Source organism: Nematolebias whitei, unplaced genomic scaffold (assembly GCF_014905685.2).
Source record: "Nematolebias whitei isolate Nwh7 unplaced genomic scaffold, NemWhi1 Nwh_scaf_55, whole genome shotgun sequence".
In the NCBI taxonomy this organism is placed as follows: Eukaryota; Metazoa; Chordata; class Actinopteri; order Cyprinodontiformes; family Rivulidae; genus Nematolebias; species Nematolebias whitei.
The window spans coordinates 17,096-25,227 of record NW_023618600.1 but is presented as its reverse complement, the minus strand read 5'-3'; the positions used below and the strand labels follow the sequence as shown (position 1 = coordinate 25,227).

The 8,132-nt window shown below is 43.5% G+C and overlaps 1 protein-coding gene across 1 annotated transcript in view; it reads right to left on the bottom strand.

The window, feature by feature from the left end:
- Positions 1–8,132, bottom strand: part of LOC119429194 (semaphorin-4B-like) — a gene marked incomplete at its 5' end in the record, with an annotated part of 47,232 nt that overhangs the window by 22,877 nt on the left and 16,223 nt on the right. The gene's annotated exons all lie outside the window — the stretch shown is intronic.

Here is an 8,132-nt window from a genome sequence, read left to right as displayed (position 1 = left end):
ACTGTCCCTCCTCTGGACCTGTCCAAACCACTGTCCCTCCTCTGGACCTTTCCAAACCACTGTCCCTCCTCTCGACATGTCCAAACCACTGTCCTCCTCTGGACATGTCCAAACCATCTCAGTCTGGTCTCTCTAACTTTATCTCCCAGTTGTTCAACCTGTGCTGTACCACTGATGATCTCATTCCTGATCTTATCCATCCTTGTCACTTCTAAGGAGAACCTCAACATCTTCATTTCTGCCACTTCCAGTTCTGTCTCCTGTCTTTCTGTCCATGTCTCTGTCTCCAGACCATACAACATAGCTGGTCTCATAATCTTCATTTAAATGTCCTTGTCTACACTACTACAGATGTGACAGTTTATTAACTAGGGAGCTTTTTGACCACCTCAGTGAACTCTGCCATGGTAATGGACTGGTCTTCTCCCAAGCCCTTAAACTCTGCTTCCTCAAAGATGGACATGGTAGGAGGAGGATTAATGAAGTCATTGAAATTCTCTGTCCATTGTTCAACAATATCCCCAGTCCACGTCAGCAGCTCCCCACCCAAACCAAGCACAGCCTGGGATGGGGCCCGCATTCCTTTTCTGGGTCACCAAATGCGCTGTTACTAAGAACACAAATGGACCACCCTATGTCCAAACACGGTGTTCGTTATGAGCAGCCCATGCCTGGCACAAAGTCTATAACAGAACACTGTTCAGGTTCAGATCAAGGAGGCCATTTCTGCCAGTCACCCCTTACACTTAACGCTGTCATTGCCCACATGGGCATTGAAGTCCCCCCAGTAGAACAAGGGAATCCCCAGGTGGCACCCATTCAGGGTCTCCAAGAAGACCAGGTAATCTGAACTTTTCCACGTTAAGGTGTCATCTCTGTGGAGGAGCCCATAATAACTACCGGTATGTGCTCAAATTAAAATGTGAAAATACAGAGCACATTCTTTACATTGCTCAGAACATGTGTAGCATTTTAACAGTTTCCTCAGTTGTTATTAACCGTTTCAACACTTGTCAAAAATTAAATGACAACAGGACGAGGATAAAGTGAGTCGTACAAAGTAAAACTGATAAAAACGTTTGTGGTATTTAATTTCTAGTAGTCAAAGTGATCGTAGGCATATGCTGAAAAACCTGCTACGTCATTCTAACCAAGTTAAGTCAGGTCCTCTGGACGGATTCAAAAAATAAAAACTTGTTGAAACGTTTCGTCTTTTATCCAAAAGACTTCTTCAGTCTGAGGAATTGCAACAAACTCAGTCTTATAAATAGCACCTTCTCATAGAGTCAGAGTCAGAGATTCTTTATTGTCATTCGCACCTCATGTGGTACATGTGGTGGAGCGAAATTATGTACACAGGGTCCCAGTTACATCCAACAATAAAATGTATAAGAAAAACAGTAATAACATCTAAGATATGAACTAAGAAAAACATAAACTAAATATACACTAAGCACTCATAACATAAAACATTGAACATCAGCACAAACATGAACATGAGTCTGTGAGCAGATGTGCACGCATGAACACATCAACATTGAAACAGATCAGCAGCAACATGAAACAGATCAGCAGCAACATGATGTGGTTTTTCACAGTGATTATTCTAGTTAGAGATTCATGAGTCTAACAGCCTCAGGGTAGAAGCTGTTCCTCAGTCTAGTGGTTCTACACTTAATGCTCCTCAACCTCCTTCCTGAGGGGAGTGGGGCAAAAAGTGTGTGTGCTGGGTGAGTGGGGTCCTTCATGATGCAGGTGGCCCTCTTCCTGCTTCTGGAGGTGTAGATGTCTGTGATGGTGGGGAGGCTGACTCCAACATCTTCTGTGCAGCCTTCACCACTCTCTGCAAAGCTTTTCTTTCTGCAGCTGTGCAGCCTCCATGCCACACATTGATGCTGGAGCACAGGATGCTCTCCACTGCACACCTGTAGAAGGAGGTGAGGACTGAGCTTCCCAGACCAGCTCATCTCAGCCGTCTGAGGAAGTAGAGTCTCTGATGAGCTTTCTTGATCAGGCTGGTGGTGTTGTTGCTCCAGCTGAGGTTGTCATTCATGTGTACACCCAAGTACTTGTAGCTGGAGACCACTTCCATCGCAGATCCTCTTATGTTCAGGGGGGTGTAGATGTTTTTGTTCCTTCTGAAGTCCACAATCATCTCATTGGTCTTCTTCACATTGATGTGAAGGTTATTCGCTTTGCACCAGCTCTCCAGGTGTTCCACCTCTTGCCTGGAGCTGGACTCATCATTGTTTGTGATGCATCCCACCACCGCTGTATCATCTGCAAACTTTACAATGTGACAGCCTGGATGGGTAGCTGCACAATCATACGTGAGCAGAGTAAACAGGAGGGGGCTCAACACACATCCCTGAGGAGAGCCAGTGCTGAGTGTTATGGTGGAGGAGGAGAGGTTGTGGATCCTCACTAACTGTGGTCTGTTTGTTAAAAAGTCTAGTACCCAGTTGCAGATGGAGGGGCTTAGTCCTAGTGTGGACAGTTTGTCCATCAGGGTTTGGGGGATCATGGTGTTGAAGATGGATGTGAAGTCCACAAAGAGCATACGGACGTAAGAGTCTTTCTGCTCCAGGTGGTTGAGCACAGTGTGGACCACAGAGGAGATGGCATCCTCTGTTGATCGGTTCTCACGGTATGCATACTGATCAGGGTCCTCGTTGATGTTGATGGTTGTTTTGATGTGAGTCATGACCAGTTTTTCAAAGCATTTAGCGACTATCGGGGTGAGGGCCACTGGCCGATAGTCATTCAGACCAGTCACTGTAGAGCTTTTTGGGACTGGGATGATGGTGGCAGTCTTCAGGCAGGTGGGAACTGTCTCCAGGGTAAGTGAGGTGTTAAAGATGTCTGCCAGCACCTCACAGAGCTGATCAGCACATTCCTTCAACACTTTTCAGGGATGTTGTCTGGGCCAGTTGCTTTGTGCGGATTAATCCTCCTGAAGGTACTCCTTACTTCTGCTGAGGTCACGCTGAGATGCTCTTCATCCGGTGGTGAGGTGAGTCTGGTGCTGGGTGGTCTGTTCAGGTCTTCAAAGCGTGCATAGAACTTGTTGAGGGCATCAGGCAGAGATGGGTCTTTCATAGTGGATCAACCAGTTTGATGTTGACATCCAGAACTAGTTTTCTGCTACGTCGTTTCATAAAAGATCCATGTGTCCTTATCCATCCATCATCTTTTACCCGCTTCTTTCTTTCTGGGTCGCGGGGGTCACTGGTGCCCATGTCCAGCAGTCACTGTGCAAGAGGCGGGAGACACCCTGGACAGGTCTCCAGTCCATCACAGGGACACAGAGACAGACGAGACAAACGACCATTCACTCTCTCACTCACACCTAGGGACAATTTTGAGCCACCAATCAAACTAACATGCATGTTTTTGGTCTGTGGGATGAAACCGGAGTGCCTGGAGAAAACCCACACAGCACAGAGAGAACGTGCAAACTGCACCCAGAAAGGCCCCCAGCCGGGATTTGAATCGATGACCTTCTCGCTGAGAGGCTACAGCTCTACCAACTGCGCCACCGTGCTGCCCATATGTCCCTATGATTCATCATAAAAAGAGTTAAAAAACATATACTTTGCTAAGCTTTTAAGAAAATGTACCCAAAACTTTGAGAGTGGACGAGAGGTGCAAAAGCTGCAGAAATCCGTTTTTAAAAATAGTTGGGAGTGTTTAAGTTATTTACCGGTAGTCATAAAGTTTTTCGCATCATTTAGCATATATTTATTATATATTTGCCTCTTAGTTTCAGGTTCGAGTGGTTTATGACAGCAGAACTGAAGGTTTATTCACTTGGGAATTACATACACGTAATTTGAAATTAAAATTGTTTTTATTTGTTCCTGTTGAAGCGGACACATTGTTAAATCAATTAATCGCATGATAAATGAAAATTATCAACCTCATTTTCATTTATCGGCTTTATCGCTTCTTCGTGTCTCTCTCTTTCTACTGAAGACACTGGATGACAAAAAGTTAAACTCCAGTGTTCTTCACTGACCCCTCCCTTTCTCTTTTTGCTTTAAAATCCATTTTAATGATCTAAAATCACATTTTTGGATCATTAAAAGCAGCTAAGCTGAGAAGCTAAGCTACGAGCTAAGCTAACAGGCTGACCTCGGAAAAAACCTCCGTCTTGTCAAAGCTCCAAAATTCACAGTTGAAACCCGTGCCTTTGTGTAAAAAGTTGTTTTTCTCTGAAAAAAGAAGCTGAGAACTTGTTTACGGATTTTTTTATTAAAAGCTTTGTGTGAAAAATGTTATGCTAAAGATCTCAAACCACAGAGCAGCCGCCATTTTGAGAACTGAAGAGAGACAGCCCATGTCATGTCAAGGGGCCTCCCTCCCATTTTTCTTAAAGAGACACGCTGCTCGCTCCCTCACTGAGAAGGGGTTTTCTGCAGGCCAAAAGTGGGTGTTTCTGGAGAATAGGCGTTTGTGGGGGGCAAACACTGATTGGCAGCTGTCTTTGCTGCTCTTTAGTTAAGTTACGTCAGCTCTTTTTTAAAACTGAAGGCTTCTAAGAAACAGCGTTATATCTGCTGTCAAACACCAGAAGGTTCTCTTTAGTTCTTGGTTGTAGCCGCACCTGACACAGGATGGCTTGAGTGTGGTTTGGGTACAATGAAATATGAAGCGTCTGAAGCGAAACCTGCTCTATTTGTCAAAAAGTCTGGTCTCAATTAAAGATCATGAGTCCTGTAACGAGATAATAACCCAAAACAAAAGTTAAAAACAAATTTTGCTCTTTAGAAGTTCTTCTATGAATCTGATCTATGGAAGGAGCTGAAACATGGAGTAGGATCGACCCTTCAAATGTGAGACATCTGAGGAAGTTAACCAGTAAACAGAAATACCTGCTCCAGTTGCAGAAATCTGACAGAAACTGACAATCACTCATCTGCAGTGACTGCAGGTTGAACAAGAAATTGTGAAGTTAAAGGAAACAACATTTGTCGCAAAGCCAGTTTAAGTATCATGAATATTTTGGCTACTGTATTTTTCTTTCTTTATGAATCGATTGTAACTATTTTCACATTTTTCAACAACCAAAATAGATTTTGTTTTTTAATGTAATGGCTAGGTATTAAAAAAACAAGCATTTATCCCTCCCCACTACCCATTTATGTTGCTCTTATTTTGAAATGTAACCGGAAGTTCTGTGTTAAGAGGCGGAAAGAGAAGTTATGGAGACGCCGCTAATGTCGAACCAGTTAACACCATAGACATGTCTGTGGTTAACACAAACGGCTTTTTTTCGTTCAGCAATTTTTTTGTCCAATCAGATGTGGCCCTCCAGATACGCCCATTTTTCTATCGTCCAATCAGATGTGGCCCAACCGACACGCCCACTTTTCTATCGTCCAATCAGATATGGCCCCCCCGGATACGCCTCATCCAGTCAGATGTGGCCCCCCCAGATACGCCTTCCAAATTTGTCTGCAGAGATACCTACTTGCCCTCACTATCCATCCTTTGGTTCAAACAGTCTTATACTGCCATCTGGTGGTTGAAAATAGGTACTACATGCAAAACAAATTAACCAACATTTCTTCTTAAATTTGACAATAATTACTAATTATTGTAAAATTTCAAACAATATTATCGTTTATCACAATAATTTCTGAGACAATTAATCGGCCAGTAAAATTTGTTATCGTGACAGGCCTAATTTTACTCACAACCTGTGTTTGGTGTTCAACCGTATCTGTTGACATGAACAAAACAAAGTTTGTGAAATAATGGAGCCAGTCAAACTAGAATTTTCTTGAAGGTTTCACACATATTTCAGCCAGCTGTCATGTTGATGCTTTAAACTGGTTCTTGCTGCTGGTTGGACATGTGTCCTCTCTTTGTTGAATACAACAGGTAGTCCTGGGAGATGCCTCACCCGTTTCAGTAGTCATGAGGTCAGGAACACCACAGTGCTGCTTCTCAGTGACGACGGAGAAACGCTGTATGTAGGAGCCCGGGATGCTGTGTTAGCGCTGGATGTTAGCAACAAGGACACCGTTTTCCTGAAGAGCAAGGTGAGCAGAAAGTCACTGCCTGAACAAAACTGTCTGGTGAAGAAACGAATTGTCGTTGCTCTTTTTAAAACAATCCAAAAGGATAAAATACAAGTCGTGGTAACTCCAAACTTCCAAGTATAAGAACGGCTCATTCACAAGTGAGGAGCCGTTTCCTGCCGGAGCGGAGAGGAATTGAAGTCAAATATGGGAAAAGGTCTGAATAAAAATGCTGATTTATGTATAGCTGCTCTATAAAGAAATATTTGCGCTTGTGTTTGTTTTCAAGAACACTGGGATTTTGTTTGACATCTGAGAGGCAAGTGATGATGTTATATATATTATAAACAAAAATTGACCTGCAGGTTTCTATAGAAATACAGTTTATGTGCTTTCTCATTTAACTGAGGTGGACCTTTTCCCAGCAGAGGTGGAAGAATGATACCATCTGATTGATTGAGCTGTAAGACTTCATTTTTACCAACAGACCTGGAAACTGAGCAGACCCAGTGCTGTGGATTACAAACAAAACACTTTCTGTTCATGGTCAGTGTTGGATGTTTAGGACAGGGTTGAAAGGTCACCCAGAAATAAAACCTGAAGAAAGAATGTGGTGAAGAAAGAGCTAAGCTGATATACTGGTCCAACCCTTACCCCGTTATGGTTGTGAGGTTGATTCAGGACTGAGAAGGACCAGATCCCTGGATACAAGCATTCAGTAAGTTTTCTCTGGAGGTGTCTGGGCTCAGTTGGCATCAAAAGGTGACAGTGGAGGTGGTTCGGGCTCTTTCTGGAGTTTTACCATGCACGTACTGAGCGAAGACCCCAGGAAAGGTACTACGGTATCCATCCTGTCTGGGAACACCTCAGGATCCCCCAGGAGGAGCTGGAGAGCATTACCAAGGGGAGAGATGTCTGAGTATCCCTCCTGGATCTGTTCTCTCCTTGACCCAACCACAGATATGCAGATAAAATATGTCTGGGGTTAAAGCTGTCAGTCCAAGTGAATAGGATTGCGCCGCTCAAGGTGGCTGCATGTTGGAGCAGCTTTGTTACTTTCATTCTGAGATTTTGCTTTTGGAAACTTTAATTCCTCTTTTTCTGGATGTATATCACATTTTTTGGATGGTTGTTTCCTCTGGTATCAGATGCTGTGCAGCTGGAAGGATTTTTACTGAAACTTTTTTAGTTTTGGACATTTGTTATGATGCGTAACTATGGCAACAAGACTGTTTTCTACAACCAACAGCAGCTGATTAACATCTCAAAAGCTCAAATAATATCTCAACTACAGCCCCGAATCTCAAGTGAGTTGAAAAGGATGTTTTGTGGATGGATTCTCATCTACCTGCCAGCTGTGCTCGAGTGCCTGACCACTGAGATCCTGGAACTAGCAGGAAACAAGGGTCATGACAGCTGAAGGATAGTATCATCTTTCGGCACCTACAGTTGGCTGTCTGCAGTGACGAGGAGCTCGGCAGACTGCTGGGAGGAGTGACCATCGCTCTGGGAGGAGTTTTGCCCATCATTTGGGCGGTCCTACAGCCCGAGGGGAACCGAGATGCCAGCCGAGTCTGGGTGGACGGATCAGACGGCATCTGCAGCCAGCTTCTTAGGATCCACTGTGGGATGGACCTTTACAAGAGATCCTTCCTGCCTACAGCCATCAGTGTCTATAACATCTCTTAATGAAATGAGGATAACGGGTTACAACAACAAATAATTTCCCTCTGGGATTAATAAAGTATTTTTGAATTGAGTTGAATTGAATTGAATAGAATTGAACAACCAGTCCAAGTGAGTAAACTACACAACAACCAGTCCAAATGAGTAAACTACACAACAACAACCAGTCCAAGTGAGTAAACTACACAACCAGTCCAAATGAGTAAACTACACAAAAACCAGTCCAAATGAGTAAACTACACAACAACAACCAGTTCAAGTGAGTAAACTACACAACAACCAGTCCAAACAAGTAAACTACACAACAACCAGTCCAAGTGAGTAAACTACACAACAACCAGTCCAAACGAGTAAACTACACAACAACCATTCCAAATGAGTAAACTACACAACAACAATCAGTCCAAATGAGTAAACTAC